The 19,327-nt window shown below is 44.8% G+C and overlaps 1 long non-coding RNA gene across 1 annotated transcript; it reads left to right on the forward strand.

Moving 5' to 3' along the window:
• Nucleotides 1-6,091: 6,091 nt before the first annotated feature.
• Nucleotides 6,092-8,061, forward strand: LOC123167475 (uncharacterized). Its single transcript, XR_006483934.1, has 3 exons — nt 6,092-6,389; nt 6,940-7,038; nt 8,038-8,061. It is a non-coding gene; the product is annotated as an uncharacterized lncRNA (long non-coding RNA).
• Nucleotides 8,062-19,327: the final 11,266 nt, after the last annotated feature.

Below are 19,327 nucleotides of genomic sequence, written 5' to 3' on the forward strand. Positions count from 1 at the left end.
CCGTTGTGGTGAACCGGGACACTTTATGGTTGAATGCACTGCGGAGTTATGTGACTTGTGCCGGAAACCTAAACATTCAGCTGTCGAGTGTCCTCTTATGTTGGGGCCTAAACCTTCCGTTCAGATATACGGGGTTTGCTGCTCGGAGTTGATGTTTTTCGAGTCTCCCAGTGTGGAACCCTTGACACCCGCGGTGGAGACCTCCTTCCCCGGTGTGGTGAAGGTGGTTCATGGACCGTTGACCGAGGCGCAGATCATTAAGCAGTTGAGGGAGCTCGCTCCGGGTAATTTTCAGTGGTCGTTGCTCAAGCTCACAGATACAACTTATAAAGTAGATTTCCCGTCTAAGGAGGATCAGTTGAGAATCCTCAAGTTCGGTATGAGCAGGGTCACGGGCACTAGTTTTGTGTTGCAGTTTGATGAGTGGAAAAAGAAGGAGCCGCAGGGCATGCCGTTAACTCAGATTTGGGGTCGTTTCTCTGGGGCGCCATTTGAGCCACTGGACAGCTTTTTGGTGACGTGGAGCCTGGGTTCGTTGATTGGCAAGACTGGGCAGGTGGATATGCAGTTCACACGTGCTCACGGGGTGGCGCGTCTACTTGTCAGCGTTGCTAACATTGAGTTCCTGCCAGACGTGGTGCCTTGGACATATGAAGGCGTTCTGTATCAGTTGGATGTTGAGTATGAGGATCCTAACCTTTTCAGTGAGTTTGAGGATGATAACCCCATGGACACCTCTGAGGGAGGAGGTGCTCTGGGGAACCTGGATGATACTGCTAAGAGTGATGATGATAAGGCCAAGGGGCCTTCTGGTCCGTCTGATTCTGGTGACACTACTCCTGTTGGGTCAATTGGTGCGGTCCCGACGAGCACCTTGCAGCTTGGTTCCTTGGGGGCGTTCTCGGCTCCGCCTAGGCTTTGGGGTGACCGAGTTGATACCGTGAGCCCTGTGGTGAGTCCTGTTGAGGTGGGAGGTGCCGAGGGGCAGGAGGCACCCCCCTCTTCTCTTACCTTTCCTCCGGCTACGGTGGAGGTGGCTGCGACGGTGGTTTCGGTTGGAGGTGTCGGGCAGGAGGCCCGGCGCTCTGAGTTGCCGTCACCGTCGGCGCCAAGGGCGAGCTCGGCGTTCCCTCCCTTGAGGCCGGCTGCTTGTGGAGGGGTGGGTGTGCAGGAGGCCGCCGTATCCCCTCTGGTCAGGACGCGTTCGGCCTCGGAGGGCGGGTCAGGTGGAGTGGCCGTATCACCACACTCCCCGGATCGCCCTAGGCTGGTCTCGCCGGTCTCGGCTGTCGGTGGGACTTCCGTGGACAGGCCGCGGGAGTTGGCGTCGTCCTGTGGTGCTGCGCCGGTCGTCCCGGCCGAGGTCACCGCTATTGGGGGACGGGCAGGAGGCCTTTCCCCTAGCAGAGCTTCGCGCGAGGAGGTCGTCGCCTTTGGTGGGATCCCGGATCCTGTCTCTGAGGGGAGGCGGATCAGCGGGAGGCTGCAGGAGCAGCCGGACGTTGATGACATGCAGCTGAGGTGTGCTATGAGGGCGGCCAAGCTGCGTGACGTCGAGATCTCCACTGGTATGTCTGTTATTAATTCGAATTCAATTTTGCATTTTATCAATGATGAGATTGTTCACAATGCAAACCAACTAGGAGTATCACTTGGTAATAATGATATAGAGATATCTAGGTCTGTTAATGACATTCTTGATTTGGAAGCTGAACGAGCGTTAGAAATGATTCGTCACATAGCTGTCGTTAAGCCTATGAATGAGTCGGAGATTGATGCGCTTGGGGTTAGGGTTCTTGATGGTTTGTGTGCCGATCTTGACCCTGCGGTACCGGAGACGGAGGAGGAGGAGGGGTATGCCTACCCTAAGATCTCTAACCATGTAGATGAGTCTTTGGTGATTGCGGCAGAGCCCGAGTGTGGTGTCCGATCTGATGATCGCATTAAGCCTAAACGAACTTGGAAACGGAAGGTTTATCCGATTTCGGCTGTGCGTAGAAGTGCTATGATCCGTACCTCTAAAAAATTTCATGATGAAATATGAGAGGCATTTTCTGGAATAGTAGAGGTCTTAAAGACTTGGCTAAAAGAAGGTTTCTAGCGGATGCTTCTCTTGAACATCATTTGGACTTTATTGCTCTGTCTGAAACTGGAAGAGGCAACTTCACTCCACATTTTCTTAGTACTTTATCTGGGGGTAGATTTCGACTGGCATTGCCTCCCCCCTCGAGGAAGATCTGGTGGGATTTTACTTGGGGTTAAGTGTGAAACTTTGGAAGTTCGAAGTGTAGTTTTGGAAAAGTTTGCGGTAAAGTTCGGGTCAGAACTAAGGCCGATGGATTTGATTGGGCTTTGGTCACGGTTTACGGAGCCGCGCAACCAGCACTCAAGCCAGATTTCTTGGACGATCTAGTCCGTGTCTGTGGTAATGAGCAGCTCCCTATTTTAGTGGGGGGTGATTTCAACATTATTCGAAGAAGGGAGGAAAAGAATAATGAGAATTTTGACGGCAGATGGTCGTTTATGTTCAATACTATCATTGAAAGCTTGGATCTCAGAGAGATAGAGCTCTCGGGTAGGAAATTCACTTGGGCTAACTCGTTACCGGTACCGACTTTTGAGAAGCTTGACCGGGTTTTAGCTAGTGTCGAATGGGAACAGAAGTTTCCCCTGGTAACAGTGCAGGCGTTGACTCGAGGGATCTCGGATCACACGCCGCTACTAGTTGACTCGGGAGCTCAAACTCATGTGGGTAACAAGAATATTTTCTCATTTGAACTTGCTTGGTTTGAAAGAGAAGGTTTCCTCGAGTTGTTAGCTAGAGAGTGGGCTAAAGACTCAGGAGGAAGGTCACCCATTGAGAAATGGCAATGCAAGATTCGTCATCTTCGAAGGTTCCTTCGTGGATGGGCAAAGCATACGCATGGGATATATAAGGCAGAGAAGGAGCGACTCCTTCTACTTATCCAGACCCTTGAAGTAAAAGCTGAAACTTCTATCTTAGGTACCAGTGAGTTGGAAACTAAGATGGAGGCTGAGTTGCGGCTGAAAGAGCTTCTCCGTGAGGAGGAATTGAAGTGGGCATTGCGCGCTAAGGTTCACAAAATCGTCCAAGGCGAGGATAATACTCAATTCTTTCACATGATTGCTAATGGGAAGCATCGTAAGAAGAGAATTTTCCAATTAGAACAAGACGAAGGAACGATAGTTGGTCAAGAGAACCTGAAAGTTTACATTACCAACTATTATAAGCAGTTGTTTGGACCTCCAGAAGAGAATTTTGTGTCTTTGGACGAGTCAAGGGTTGAGGATGTTCCTCAACTTGAGACTGTCGAGAATGAGATTTTGACTGCTCCCTTTACGGAGAAAGAGGTGTTTGAGGCCATCACACAAATGGAAAATAATAAGGCTCCAGGACCGGATGGATTTCTGGCGGAGTTTTATAAAAAGTGTTGGCACTTCATTAAGGGAGACCTGATGCCGATGTTTCATCAGTTTTTAATGGTCAGCTTCATTTGTTTAAGCTGAATTTTGGAACGATAAATCTTCTTCCTAAGAAGACAGAGGCCGTTCGCATTGAGCAGTTCAGGCCTATATGTCTGCTTAATGTTAGTTTCAAAATATTCACCAAGGTTGGGACGAACAGACTTACACAGATTGCGCATTCAGTTGTGCAACTGTCCCAGACTGCTTTCATGCCAGATAAAAATATCCTTGAAGGGGTTGTCGTCTTGCATGAAACGCTCCATGAGATTCACTCAAAAAAACTAGATGGCGTTGTTTTTAAAGTGGATTTTGAAAAAGCATACGGTAAAGTTAAATGGCCTTTCCTTCAACAGGCTCTGCGTATGAAAGGATTTGACACGGCCTGGAGAAACCAGATTGAATCCTTTACGCAAAAAGGGAGTGTTGGGATTAAAGTGAATGACGATATAGGTCACTATTTCCAGACTCACAAAGGGTTAAGGCAAGGAGATCCCATGTCACCGATCCTATTCAACATAGTGGTTGATATGCTGACTATTTAAATAGGACAGGCTAAGGATGCGGGGCAGGTGGTGGCCTGGTTCCGCATTTAGTTGATGGCGGTATCTCCATCCTTCAGTATGCTGATGATACTATCATCTTCATGGAGCACGACTTGGCGGAAGCGAGAAACATAAAGCTTATGTTATGCTTATTTGAACAATTGTCCGAGCTCAAAATTAACTTCCACAAGAGCGAATTGTTCTGTTTTGGAAGAGCTAATGATGACCAGGAGGCGTATAAACAATTGTTCGGATGTGAGTTGGGCACGTTACCGTTCACGTATTTAGGTATACCCATCCATCATCGTAAGCTGACTAGCAAAGAGTGGAAATGCATCGAGGATCGTTTCGAGAAGAAACTGAGCTGTTGGAAAGGTAAGCTCATGCCATATGGAGGGCGATTAATTTTGATTAATTCGGTCCTCACCAGTATGCCTATGTTTCTTCTATCCTTTTTCGAAGTCCCAGTGGGTGTCAGGAAGAGGCTAGACTTCTATCGATCTTGATTCTTTTGGCAGAGTGATGAGCTTAAACGAAAGTATAGGCTTGCTAAATGGGATATAATCTGTAGGCCGAAGGACCAAGGGGGTCTAGGTATTGAAAATCTGGAAGTCAAAAACAGATGTCTCCTTAGCAAGTGGCTGTTTAAACTTTCGTCCGAGACGGAGGCTACTTGGGCTCAGATTTTGCGAAATAAGTATCTTCAGTCTAAAACCTTGGCCCAGGTGACAGTGAGGCCGACTGACTCACCATTTTGGAAAGGATTGATGAGAGTCAAGCCACTCTTTTTCAACAGGACAAGGTTCTTAGTCGGAAATGGAGCTAATATGAGGTTCTGGGAGGATACGTGGCTTGGGGGGACTCCCCTTGCACTTCAATATCCTTCTCTGTACAACGTTGTTCAACGTAGAGAAGCTTACGTTGCAACCGTTCTACAATCCACTCCCCTCAATATTAGTTTTCGTAGGACGCTAGTTGGAAATCGTTGGGAGGCCTGGCTTCATCTTGTAAGACGTTTGATGGATGTCCAGTTGTTTCAGCAGCCAGATCAGTTGTATTGGAAACTAACTAAGAACGGCGTGTTCTCGGTCAAATCCATGTATCTGGACGTCATAAACTCTAGTGTCATTCCTTCCTCGAAGCACGTTTGGAAAGTAAAGGTACCTTTGCGAATCAAAGTGTTTATGTGGTTCGTGCATAAACAAGTTATTTTGACTAAGGATAATCTGGCAAAACGCAATTGGGTGGGTTCTGCTAGATGTAGTTTTTGTCACCATAACGAAACTATCAAACACCTCTTTCTTGATTGTTCGCTCGCTAAGATTCTATGGTGGTTGATTCATATTGCTTTTAATATTAATCCGCCTACGTCCATCAACATGTTATTTGGAACGTGGCTTGATGGGGTTGACTCCGATACAGCAAGGCGCATTCGCGTTGGCGTCTGTGCTTTATTATGGGCAGTCTGGAACTGCAGAAATGATTTGGTTTTTAACAGATCAACGAACATTCATTTTTTACAGGTTATCTTCAGGGCCACAGCGTTGATCCGTATGTGGTCGCTACTCACTCTGACGGAGGCCAGGGAGCGTTTGGTTACTGCGTCTACCCGATGGGAGATGGTAGCTCGGGATATTTTCAAACGGTTTGGATGGAAGACATGTAATAGGATAGGCATGTAGTGCTCCTATTTTTTTTGCCAGCCGGTTGTGGCTTTTCTGTTTAGCTCTTATGAGCGTTTTGTTTTTTTTCATACTTCGAGACTTGAAGACTAGTTGCTGGTTTTTATTAATAATATGAGTCGTATGCATCTTTCTGATGCAGAGGCTGGGGTAAAACCCCTTTTCGAAAAAGAAATCACAGAGTGATTAATCATAGTAAACTATGTGCCAGCTTATGTGAGTCCAATCGATCTATCTTTTACTGGCATTACCCATTGTGCAGATTAGGATTACCACACCAACCTTCATAGACTCCTAAAACTATCCTAGGATTATCAGTTTCTCAAACAATTGAAGTTGCAGCCTATGTGAAATCTTTATTTCCTGATATGATAGCAGTAACTAATTTTCTTTATTTTATGAATCACAGTCTAAAGGCTCAGAAGCAGTTGATCATTACCTGTCACAGTATACAAAACACATATCTAATATTGGGGAAAATGTATGTATTTTCTCGAGCAGCTATGTGGATATAGGTCTTGCTGAAAATTTGTAACTGAGCTTGTAATCTTAACAATTGTTGTCAAACAGTCAGCTGATATGTTCATATGTGAATCATCCACCCAATTAGCTATAATGCTTTCCAAGGCCAGTACCATAAAAACATTGGATCCAAAAGAGCATGTGGTAACATCAAATGGTATCACCTTTCACATGACATTTTTTTTCATTCGAGTACGATTATCTGTCGATCTAGATTGGTTAAGTATGTGCTTGGTAGATTGGTCATTATTGAAACTACATACATTGTTTGTGCCTTTGCATTGCCCTTACTCTTGGAATGGCCTGACTTGATGATACTATTCTACTACTTTGCTTGTATTGTTGTCTTGTGTGCTCGTATTCTATAACATGGTCTTAAGAAGAGGAAGAGATTATGTTGCAAGAAAAAACAATTTTCTTAATATGTAAAACCACATACAAAGCCAGAAATTGTTTCAAGAACTTCCCTACATTTGTAAGATGCTTCCAATAGTCACTGTTGATGATATAACCGCAAACTGCTACGGAATATGGTATCATACTGAGGTTGGATGATATTTAATTGACCGCTTTTTCCTTCTATACTGTTGATGATCTCTTAATGCACAATATCAGAATTTTATTTTTCGCCATCTTCACCTATTTCCTATTGTTTCTATTCAATGTACGTTAATGCAAATTAATTCGAAGTAAATTATTCTTTGTAGCCAAATTGGACACATACATACGGTATGAAAATTTACGCAGAAGACAAGGACCCATCACTCCAGAGTCTAGGAAAGTTGGGCAAATGTAATCTTTTTATGGTACGTGATTTGATCTGGATCAAGTCTTACAGTATTAAACGTGCAATTTTGATTCAGTTTTAGAACTCTTTTGTGTTTGAAAATAATTAAACAGGAACTGAAAATAAGCATCAGTTTGCTTAGGCACTTAATAGTATTATTTTGGTAGCAAGGTATTCATTTCCATCTTTATATATTCTGTTGTCATGTTTTTTTCCTATTTCTGCTGAACTGGACACATACATACATAAACACCAGTTCCGCACAAGAGAAGGGACACTTTACTCTAGGAAAGCTGGGTAAATGTAATCTGGTAGATAATCTAATCTCGTGCAAGTCTTGCAGGATTAAATGTAGAATTTTGCGTCGGTTTAGATTTTCTATGTGTCCAAATAGAATTAAAACATGAACTAAATAGAAAATATTGTGCTTCCCTATAGTTTTGCGTAGTAATGCAGTATGATTTTGCACGTGTTGGACTGTCCTATGCTGCCAATGGAGTCCCGCCGATGTTGTTCTTTACTTGGTGCACTTATAAATTGTTCTCCGAGCCTTACTAATTGAACAGTCTTGATTATCATAATGGTGTTCCTTTGGTCTTTGCAATCGGCTGATATTGTCTGCAAAGATTGAATGTAAATGAAGTTCTGATGTTGTGGTTTTGTCTGCAAGGATTATGTGTAAAACAAGGGGCAAAGAAAACAAAATATATGCAGTTTAAAATTATTAATCGTTACCCATTTAAGTCTATAGTCTATCTGATAGCTTGATTAAAAAGCATAAAAATGAGCAGTTGGTATTTCCACAACCATGGTTATGCTTGTTTGTATGCATTGAGCTGACCCAGAGTGCTCATACTATCATGGATGTTTTTGTGGAGCACTGGCAACTTGAAAAGTTCCAGATTTAAGTTTCGCCATTAAAAGATGAAGGATATTCATCTATCCAAGTTTGACATTGCTACTGTAAAAAAAATGCCAAAACAATCAGTCTACTATTTTTATCTCATACTTATTTCAGGAAAAATGCAAAACCTGTCAGCCAGCAACCCTAGCAGAGGGGCAAGCGCTCTTTATCTCTAATGTATAATCCTTTTATTCGGCGTTGTTGCCATGCCGCTATAGCTGGTCTTTTGCTGTTCTCCTTTTCCTGTAGCCAGTTGTACTTGGTTTTCTCTATCCTCATATCAATGAAAATGCAACATTGATTATGCTTCGTCAAAAACATCCTCCGTTCTGAGCGCTTCAAGTAGATCTTAGTTAATACTCCCTCCGATCTATAATAAGGTTTGAACTAAAACCAGGACACTTATTATGGATCATAGGGAGTACAAATAGATGCTTGTTGTATGGGTATGCCATGTCTAACTATATTATTCTATGAGTACATTTCAAGTGAAAATCAAATTTATTGTTTTTGGAATATTACATGTCTATATTTTATATATTTGTATGATCTTTGACATGCCTTATGTCTACACTATATGAGATGACAAAAAGCACAAGAAGCCGTGGCAACGCACGGGCAGTTAGAATCTCTAGATCTAGAACCGTTTCACTTTTGTGGATTTTTTGAGTTCTTTTGCAGCCTAAAACTGGTTAATCATGTGCTGCCACGTGCTATTTGTTTGGGATATGGTTGGGTACGAGATCTGGGGGTGCATGGCGATTTCAGTTGCTATCTAGCCTGTTTGACGTACGACATGCATCTGATTCTAATTTGACTACGTACATGGAGGTGCATGTGGTGGGCCTGGAGCTAACTGCCCCCGTATTGTGGACGTGGCCATCCATGGTAGGTTTTATCTCTTTTTTTAAAGCCCTGATCTCTTGAACGTTTCCTGATATGGGGCTGCATGAGTGCATGTCATTTGCTTTTCTGTGTGCTGGCTTGCGATGGCAGCGGCACGTCTTCCATTTTTTTACAGAGGTTGCCACGTGCGCTGGTGTAGAATTTTCTGGCGGTGCCGCTGTGTTCGTGTTTTCTGGACGCCGCTCTGGTTGTTTGGCGGTGCCGCTGGTTCTGGTTGTCTCCCGCTGTTTCTCTCCACGTATCTGATCCTTATATATACGTGATTCTCCCAGTGGTTTTCCTTCGTGTTTCAGGTTCTGGTCTTCACCCACTACTGGTTCTTGGATTAATGGCTCGCAGGAGTTTTGGCCGAAGCGGCCTTCGCCGTCCGGGCCGTCCTCCTGGAAGCCGTGGGGCTGTTGTTGGTCGTAGATGAGGCCCATGGCGGAGGGTGCTATTGGTGGCCGCCTACCCGATGATCAGTTATTGCATGGTGGTCGTCTGGATGGTTTTCATCCCGCTGGCTCCGCATCTGCTAGTGTGTTTGGCTTAACCGGTGGCATTTTGTTAATCTGTCTGGCGTATTCGATGTATGATTAGGTGTTTGTTTGGTCGCATTTCTGCAGGGGCTAGAGCTCAGAGTTCGCCCGCTGGTGAATTGCGCCGTCGGCGCCGACAGATTCGTTTAGGAAAGCGTCCTGTTGATTTTGTTGCCGGTGAGTTGACGCGACAACATTTGTTTAGAAAAATGCTACCGTGATCTGTGAGTGAGTGCATGCATGCAGCTGTGTACTCACTCCCTTCGTTCCTAAATATTTCTCTGGTTTCAAATGATGACTATATACGGAACAAAATGAGTGAATCTACATTTTAAAATATGTCTATATACATCCGTATGCGGTGACTATTTGAAATCTTTAGAAAGACAAATATTTAGAAACGGAGGGAGTAGGTTGTTGTGACTGCGTGCATGTGTATGGCCGGGCACTCTTTCAGTGGATTGCATTATACTATTTCTTGTGACAAAAATATGTTTGGTGGGTGCTTTGTCGAGGGATTAGCAGTTCCTTCGAGCTGGCTTTCCAGTGATTAGACAGTGCGTGCATGCAGTTGTGTAGGCTGATGTAAACGTGCATGTGTCTGCTTTCTTTACAATTTAATATTTCGTCCGACCTATCTGCTGCAAGTAAGTTATCTAAGGTGTGCGTGTATTTACAAGAGCATGTATTTTCGCACGGGCCATTGTATGTTGCAGTGTCGCGTGTTACTTCGCGTGGTGGTCTCAAGTTCCTGATTGAGGATGATCGTGGATGTCCAGCTTCTCAGACAAGAAATGTAGTCTACAAAGAAGTTATCCTACACCTATAGATGATGGTTGGTGTGTTACGCCTATAGATGATGGTTGGTGTGTTATATAGTGTCGTAATGTAATGATTTTGATGGGCCAGCATGTACAATGCATGCATGTACTGACCGCTCGAGAATACAAATGTGTGCTCTATTGAAAGTATGATCATCCGGGCAGCTTCTTATTGTAACAGCATCATCGCATACCCTTTGCTTTGTAGAACGCGCCACGTACGACAAGAATGCTGAACCGTATCAAAGATGTATCAACATGTATTTCCCTGTTTATCCACATGCAGGATGCATGATGGCAACAAATATGCCTCTTTCTAGGTTATCTTAATACATCCATATTTTTACATACAGGATTCTCAAAACTTACTTTAAATAGTAAACATAATTTGTACACCATATCAATGGGCGCAGCGTGCCGCGCGGGCTTTGCTAGTTGCATTCATTTTTGTTTTATGAAATTCGCCCATGCCAAGTAAATATTAACTAATAAAAGCCATATAGTTTCATACTCCAATTCATCTCATTAACGTATCTATTTTCTCTTTCATGCATATTCCCTTCAGATATGTAATAGTATAGCCCATAATCAAATGATATATTTCTAGATTTTTAAAGGTAAGTTGGTTGTTCCCTCAAATGGTTGATACATTACAGTTTACACGTTCCTTATGGTGTCGGTGTTTGTTCAGCTCAATGCCACCCTCAGTTTACATTCATGTCTCATGAATACTCCCTCCTTGGGGCATGGGATGTTAAGTGCTGAAATTTGAGATGGGCTCTAGGCCCATGTAGCAATTTCTGAAAAATCTTTAAGGGCCCATGTGGGTTATATGGCACTAGGTGTAGTGGGAAGTTTAGTCCCACCCCGGAAGTGGAAGAGGAGTTGGACCTTATAAGGGTTTCTCTTCTACATGCTATTGGAGCTTGAGAAGAGAAGAGGCCCTCGCGCACTCCTCCGCCGCCTCGCCTCGCCACGACGCGCCGCGGGTTGCGGGATTGAGGGATTGAGCCGAGCCGAGCTTACACCTACGCGCTTATTTTTGCCAGTCACTAACGGAGAGTTTTCTGACAGCTGGGCCACGATCTGAGACGTCGGATTGTGGGCTGTCACGGACTCGGACGTGGGTCGAGCTCACGTCTCTCCACGCGGTTGCGCCTATATAAGTGTGCGGTGTCTCCTAACCCTAGCCGCCACGAACAGATCACATCTGCTCCACGCGCACGCCCACCGTCGTTCCCTTGCTGCTGCTGCCGCCGATGACTCCATCCCGTCCGCTGCGTACACGGTCGACGGGAGAGCAGGTCTCCGAAACCACGCCCTTCTGGTTCCTGTACGGGGTGAGGGGCGAATAGGTTTTTGGCAGCGATTACGCGACTGCTCACTTCCTATCGTCTACTTCCTCTACGTCCGCGTCGCCTTCATCATCACCATGTCCACCGACGCCGAACGTGCCGCCGCCGAGAAAGCTGAACCTGACAAGAAGGCCGCCGAGGACGCCGCTGCTGCCACCAACGCCGCGGCCTCTGCATGGCCTACTGGAGGGTATAACTCGTTTATCCCGCTCCTACTGTTTTCTGTTTTAGCCATGCTAGCGTTATACGTAGATCTTTCTGCAATTAGCGTAGTATGTGCTACTTTGACTAAATATAAGTATGCGATCATATGTGTCAATGCCATGCTAGTGATTTACTCGTGGATTAATTTAATCGAGAAATTGCCTATTTACTCGACAATCCAAAAACCTATTATGTGTAGGAATTTTTCGGCAAGTGGCTTTGCCGCTGCACTGAAACCGGATAAGTTTACCGGTACATACTTTAAGCGTTGGCAGACTAAGACCACGTTATGGCTCACGGGTATGAACGTGTTCTGGGTCATGGTGTCTCCACGGGAACGATTGCTCCTGAACAGGAGAAGGCGTTCAAGGAGGCTACCGTTGTGTTTCTAGGAGCAGTTCTTAGCGTGATCGGAGATAAACTGGTCGACGCATATTTACATGTGCATGTCGCCAAGGACTTGTGGGAGGCGCTCGAATCTAAGTTCGGGGCAGCCGATGCCGGAAGCGAGATGTATATTATAGAGCAGTTCCATGATTACAAGATGGTTGAAAACCGTCCTGTATTGGAGCAGGCTCATGAGATAATATGCATTGTTAAGGAGCTTGAACTTCTTAAGTGCGAGTTACCGGGCAAGTTTGTCGCGGGCTGCATAATCGCTAAGCTCCCTAATTCCTGGAGGAACTTTGCCACCACTCTGAAACATCAGAGGCGTGAATTCTCTGTGGAGGATGTCATTGGCCATCTGAGTGTTGAGCAGAATTCAAGGGCAAAGGACTCGCACGGAAAAGGGGCCGAAGGGACTTCTGTCGCCAACATGGTGAACCAGAAGAACTTCAACTCCCACAAGCCCAAGGGAAAGAACGGTGTCCAACACAATACCGACTTTAAGAAGAAGGGTAAGAAGACCTTCAAGAAGAACAAGAAGGACGAGGGCTGCTTCACTTGTGGTTCGGTTGAACATTGGGCCAACAAGTGCCCAAACAAGTACAAGAAGTCAGGACAGGACTCCAAGTCCGTCAACATGATTGTGGACAACAATGATAATGGTGCACCTGGGTACGGTAATTTATTTACTGTTTTTTCAGTGTTTCAGCCCACCGATTGGTGGGTGGACACAGGTGCAGGTGTACATGTGTGTGCTGACATGTCATTGTTCACTTCTTACCAGGTCACAGGCCACGGGTCCGTATTGATGGGGAATGGCGCGAGTGCTTCTGTTCATGGTGTTGGCACGGTCGATCTGAAGTTTACTTCGGGAAGGATCGTGTAGCTGAAGAACGTGCAGCATGTCCCCGCCATCAAGAAGAACCTCGTTAGTGGCTCCCTTCTATGTAGAGAAGGGTTTAAGTTGGTTTTCGAGTCTAATAAATTAGTTGTTACGAAATATGGATCTTTGTTGGAAAAGATTATGAGAGCGGAGGAATGTTCCGCCTTTCCCTCGCAGATTTTTGTAATAAAGTCGTGAACCATGTTCATTCGAATGTTAATGAATCTGAAGTTTGGCAGTCACGTCTTTGTCACATTAGTTTCGGTGTTATGACGCGGCTAGCCAAGTTGGATTTAATCCCGAGTTTTACTTTAGCCAAAGGCTCTAAGTGCCTTTCATGTGTGCAAGCTAAGCAACCTCGCAAGCCTCACAAGGCCGCGGAGGAGAGACACTTGGCACCATTAGAACTCATACATTCTGATCTTTGTGAGATGAATGGTGTGTTGACTAAAGGTGGAAAGAAATACTTCATGACATTGATAGATGATTCCTCTAGATATTGCTATGTGTACCTGTTAAATACTAAAGATGAGGCTCTACACTACTTTAAAATCTATAAGGCAGAAGTTGAGAATCAACTTGAAAAGAAAATTAAACGAGTCCGGTCAGATCGTGGTGGAGAGTACTTCTCGAGTGAGTTTGATTCCTTCTGTGCGGAACACGGCATTATTCATGAGAGGACGCCTCCCTATTCACCCCAGTCAAACGGGGTTGCCGAGCGGAAAAACCGTACTCTAACTGATTTGGTTAACGCCATGTTAGATACATCGGGTTTATCCAAGGCATGGTGGGGGAGGCTATATTGACGGCATGTCATGTCCTGAATAAAGTTCCGACAAAGGATAATGAGATCACTCCCTATGAGAAATGGGCAAAGAGGAGGACAACACTCTCGTACTTGCGCACTTGGGGCTGTCTGGCGAAGGTCAATGTGCCGATCCCCAAAAAGCGTAAGCTTGGACCCAAGACTGTGGACTGCGTTAATTTGGGCTACGCTAAGAACAGCGTTGGCTATAGATTTCTAGTAGTGAAATCTGAGGTACCTGACCAGAAGGTCGGTACAATTATGGAGTCTAAGGATGCTACATTCTTCGAGGATACTTTTCCTATGAGAGATATGCAAAGCACTCCTAGACAGGAATCTGAGGAGACTCCTGAACCTGCCATCCCTATGGAATATTATGAACAAACACATGATGAAAATCCTGAGGAGGATGACGAGGAAACCCTTGGTAGGGGCAAGAGACAAAGGACTGCAAAGACCTTTGGTGATGATTTCTTCGTGTACCTCGTGGATGATACTCCCACTTCTATTTCAGAAGCGTATGCCTCTTCAGAAGCTGACTACTGGAAGGATGCGGTCCGTAATGAGATGGATTCCATCATGGCTAACGGGACATGGGAGATCACTGAACGTCCCTATGGTTGCAAACCATTAGGATGTAAGTGGGTGTTCAAGAAGAAGCTTAGGCCCGATGGTACGATTGACAAGTACAAGGCTAGGCTTGTGGCCAAGGGCTATGACCAGAAAGAAGAGGAAGATTACTTCGACACTTATTCACCTGTAGCTAGACTGACCACCATTCGAGTATTACTCTCGTTGGCAGCCTCGCATGATCTTCTCGTCCACCAGATGGATGTTAAGACGGCTTTTCTGAATGGAGAGCTAAAAGAGGAAATCTACATGCAACAGCCAGATGGCTTTGTGATAGATGGTCAGGAAAGAAAGGTGTGTAGGTTGCTGAAATCTTTATATGGCCTGAAGCAAGCACCTAAGCAATGGCATGATAAGTTTAATACAACTCTGACATCTGTTGGTTTCGTTGTTAATGAGGCTGACAAATGTGTATACTATCGCCATGGTGGGGGCGAAGGAGTTATACTGTGCTTGTATGTTGATGACATACTGATATTTGGAACCAACCTCAAAGTCATTGAGGAGGTCAAGTCGTTTTTGTCTCAGAACTTTGAGATGAAAGACCTTGGTGTGGCTGATGTTATCTTGAACATCAAGCTACTGAGAGATAATGAGGGTGGGATTACACTTATGCAATCCTACTATGTTGAGAAGGTGTTGAGTCGTTTTGGATATTCGGATTGCACATCATCTCAAACACCATATGATCCTAGCGTGTTGATTCGAAAGTCCAAAGGCACGGCTATAGATCAGTTGAGATACTCTCAAATCATTGGTTCACTGATGTACCTAGCGAGCGCAACGAGGCCCGACATCGCGTTTGTTGTGAGCAAACTGAGCCGGTTTGTTTCCAAACCGGGTGATGTACATTGGCATGCTGTTGAACGAGTCATGCGCTATCTGAAAGGTACTATGAACTATGGACTACACTATACCGGAGACCCGTCGGTACTTGAAGGGTATAGTGATGCAAATTGGATCTCTGATGCTGATGAGATGAAGGCCACAACTGGGTATATGTTTACTCTTGGAGGTGGCGCTGTTTCCTAGAAGTCTTGCAAGCAAACGATCTTAACGAGATCGACAATGGAAGCAGAATTAACGGCATTAGACACATCTGGTGTTGAAGCGAGATGGCTTCGAGATCTTTTGATGGACTTGCCATTGGTTGATAAACCGGTTCCGGCTATCCTTATGAACTGTGACAATCAGACTGTCATCACCAAGGTGAAGAGTTCAAAGGACAACATGAAGTCCACCAAACACATAAGAATGAGATTAAAAGCTGACAGAGAATTAAGAAACTCCGGAGTGATAGCGTTGGACTATGTCCATACGGCTAAGAATCTGGCAGATCCCTTTACGAAAGGACTATCACGTGTTGTGATAGATAATGCATCGAGGGAGATGGGTATGAGACCCACATGAGTTGCCATGGTAGTAACCCAACCTATGTGATCGGAGATCCCGTGAATTAGGACCTGGGAAAACAAGCCAGTGGTGAACTGAGGAGAGTAACTATACTAACCCACTCCGTTGGAGATGCAATACTCTCGATACTGTATGGTAGGATGACTACTGTCTTAATGTGTTCCGAAGCTTATATAAGCAAGATGCTATCCTACAGAGTGATCTTTGGAGGAACACACCTATATGAGTCCGACTGCTGGTCACAGTCTATGAGATTGGGGTGATCTCTAGTAAGCTCATGAATAGGCCAGGAGTGTGACTTATATGCTCCACCCGAGGGGTCAGCCTTCGGCAGCCCAGTACTAGTGAGACATGTGGTGAAACTTCTTTACGCCAAACTGACAATTCAAGGCATAGTCCATTGTTCAGTTGTGAAGGAGTGTAGCTACTTGCTCTAGGTGAAGCTCAACCTTAACAGGTCTTCACTGAAACACTGGTATATCGAAACAGTAATTGGAACAGAGGACACAATGGGCCCTCGAGATCTGGTGGGGGATTGCTGAAATTTGAGATGGGCTCTAGGCCCATGTAGCAATTTCTGAAAAATCTCTAAGGGCCCATGTGGGTTATATGGCACTAGGTGTAGTGGGAAGTTTAGTCCCACCCCGGAAGTGGAAGAGGAGTTGGACCTCCTTATAAGGGTTTCTCTTCTACATGCTATTGGAGCTTGAGAAGAGAAGAGGCCCTCGCGCACTCCTCCTCCGACGCGCGCCTCGCCTCGCCACGACGCGCCGCGGGTTGCGGGATTGAGGGATTGAGCCGAGCCGAGCTTACACCTACGCGCTTATTTTTGCCAGTCACTAACGGAGAGTTTTCTGACAGCTGGGCCACGATCTGAGACGTCGGATTGTGGGCTGTCACGGACTCGGACGTAGGTCGAGCCCACGTCTCTCCACGCGGCTGCGCCTATATAAGTGTGCGGTGTCTCCTAACCCTAGCCGCCACGAACAGATCACATCTGCTCCACGCGCACGCCCACCGTCGTTCCCTTGCTGCTGCTGCCGCCGGTGACTCCATCCCGTCCGCCGCGTACACGGTCGACGGGAGAGCAGGTCTCCGAAACCACGCCCTTCTGGTTCCTGTACGGGGTGAGGGGCGAATAGGTTTTTGGGCAGCGATTACGCGACTGCTCACTTCCGATCGTCTACTTCCTCTACGTCCGCGTCGCCTTCATCATCACCATGTCCACCGACGCCGAACGTGCCGCCGCCGAGAAAGCTGAACCTGACAAGAAGGCCGCCGAGGACGCCGCTGCTGCCACCAACGCCGCGGCCTCTGCATGGCCTACTGGAGGGTATAACTCGTTTATCCCGCTCCTACTGTTTTCTGTTTTAGCCATGCTAGCGTTATACGTAGATCTTTCTGCAATTAGCGTAGTATGTGCTACTTTGACTAAATATAAGTATGCGATCATATGTGTCAATGCCATGCTAGTGATTTACTCGTGGATTAATTTAATCGAGAAATTGCCTATTTACTCAACATAAAGTGCGCCGATATCTTTCTGGTTTGGGGATAGATGCTCTAATTTATATTGTTTATCCAATGTGTTGCTGGTTTGAAATAGCTGCAGGAATAGTAATTGATGTTCAGTATTCAAGCATGCAAGTGTAATAACAATCAAGCAATCTTCTATAAGGCTAAGCACTTGGATATTTTCTCTAAACATATATCTTCACTTTACAAATTTAATAATTACACTTTTCTTTGGTTAGAATTATACTACATGATTTTTTCTGGTGTTGATAACAATCCTAAGCCTAAAAGGTTTGCCTTCTGAGAGGATCAAGTATAGCCTGTTCTGATCATCCTTTGGTTTAATTGGTCTATGTTGGCTAGCAACCTATTGATAATGTGTAGTAAAATAGACTATTTTTTTCCTACTCATGAGCCATGCCATTTTGCAGGCCTTTAGTTATTCTGAGCAAGGTGGACGATCCAACATAATACTTGTTTGGGCGCATTAACACTGAAATGCTCACGGCTTAGCTTAAAATTTCTTTGTTTCTTTACACTGATGCACTTCTAATAAACAAACAAATTGTATTATATTGTATTGTACCGAGATTTTTTTATCAAACTATATGTTTCTTCTTTTCATGTTACTGATGTGCTCTAATTAAGCAAATATGGAGATACCTTACAATATACTAATTTTGCTGACTTCTCATCATACCATCAAAGGTTCAAATATATATACACACACACACACACACACAAAAGGATCAAAACCTTCTGCACCCCACGCTGGATTTACAGCTTGTACTTTTCCAGTTAGTCCATAAGGATCGGATACCCATATCCCAGGACCATACAAACCCGTTACATGAAATGCCCCAAAGCCAAAGCAAGCCACCCCTGCAAGAAATAAATGAATTCCAAAGATCTTGGGCAAATCCAAAGAGGGTTTTCCCGTCCGCTCATCAGAGAATATTTCTAGGTCCCAATATACCCAATGCCAGATCGCTGCCAAGAAACACAAGCCAGAACACAATATGCGTACCTGCCACACCTTCATAACTCCAAATACCCGGATTTGTTACAGTTCCTCCTGAAATACTCCAACCACCCCACGAATCCGTTATTCCTAAACGAGTCATGAAGGGAATTACAAACATACCTTGTCTCCACATTGGATCCAGAACAGGATCAGAGGGATCAAAAACTGCTAATTCGTATAAAGCCATTGAGCCAGCCCAACCAGAAACTAGAGCTGTGTGCATTATATGCACCGCAAGCAATCGACCCGGATCATTCAATACGACAGTATGAACACGATACCAAGGCAAACCCATGGAAATACCCCTTTAGCAAAGAAAAATAGACATGATGTCGCTTTATTTTATCGCATTGAAAAAGACTATCCATATCCTATGTACCTAACCCTTCTAGGGGATTCTGTGTCAGAAAGCGCGAATATTTATTTCATTCCATTAAAAATAAGAAGCCAATTCTGTTCATAAGAAGAAAGAAATTTTAGTCGCCATCTCCATATCTGTTAAACCTTGGAAGTAACTATTTCCTAGATACCTATGGTACTTCACGGTTGAATGAATCAAAAAATATCTAAAAAAGACCTAAAGTTAATGATTTATCAATGGGTAATGTTGCTCCAATACCTAACCAAAGAGCTACTACAGTACCGATTAAAAAAACGGTCGTAGCTACTGGGCGGCGAAATGGATTTTGGAATTTATTGACATTCTCTAGAAAAGGTACTGTCAATAAGCCTGTTGGCATAGAAACCATTAAAAGAACGCCCAATAACTTATTGGGTACCGTACGGAGTATTTGAAACACGGGAAAGAAGTACCACTCGGGTAATATTTCCAGAGGAGTTGCAAACGGATCTGCCGGTTCACCAATCATTGATGGCTCGAGAACCGCTAAACCTACATTACATGCAATAGTACCTAGAATTACTACTGGAAAAATATATAAAA

Source organism: Triticum aestivum, chromosome 1D (genome assembly GCF_018294505.1).
Source record: "Triticum aestivum cultivar Chinese Spring chromosome 1D, IWGSC CS RefSeq v2.1, whole genome shotgun sequence".
Classification (NCBI taxonomy): domain Eukaryota; kingdom Viridiplantae; phylum Streptophyta; class Magnoliopsida; order Poales; family Poaceae; genus Triticum; species Triticum aestivum.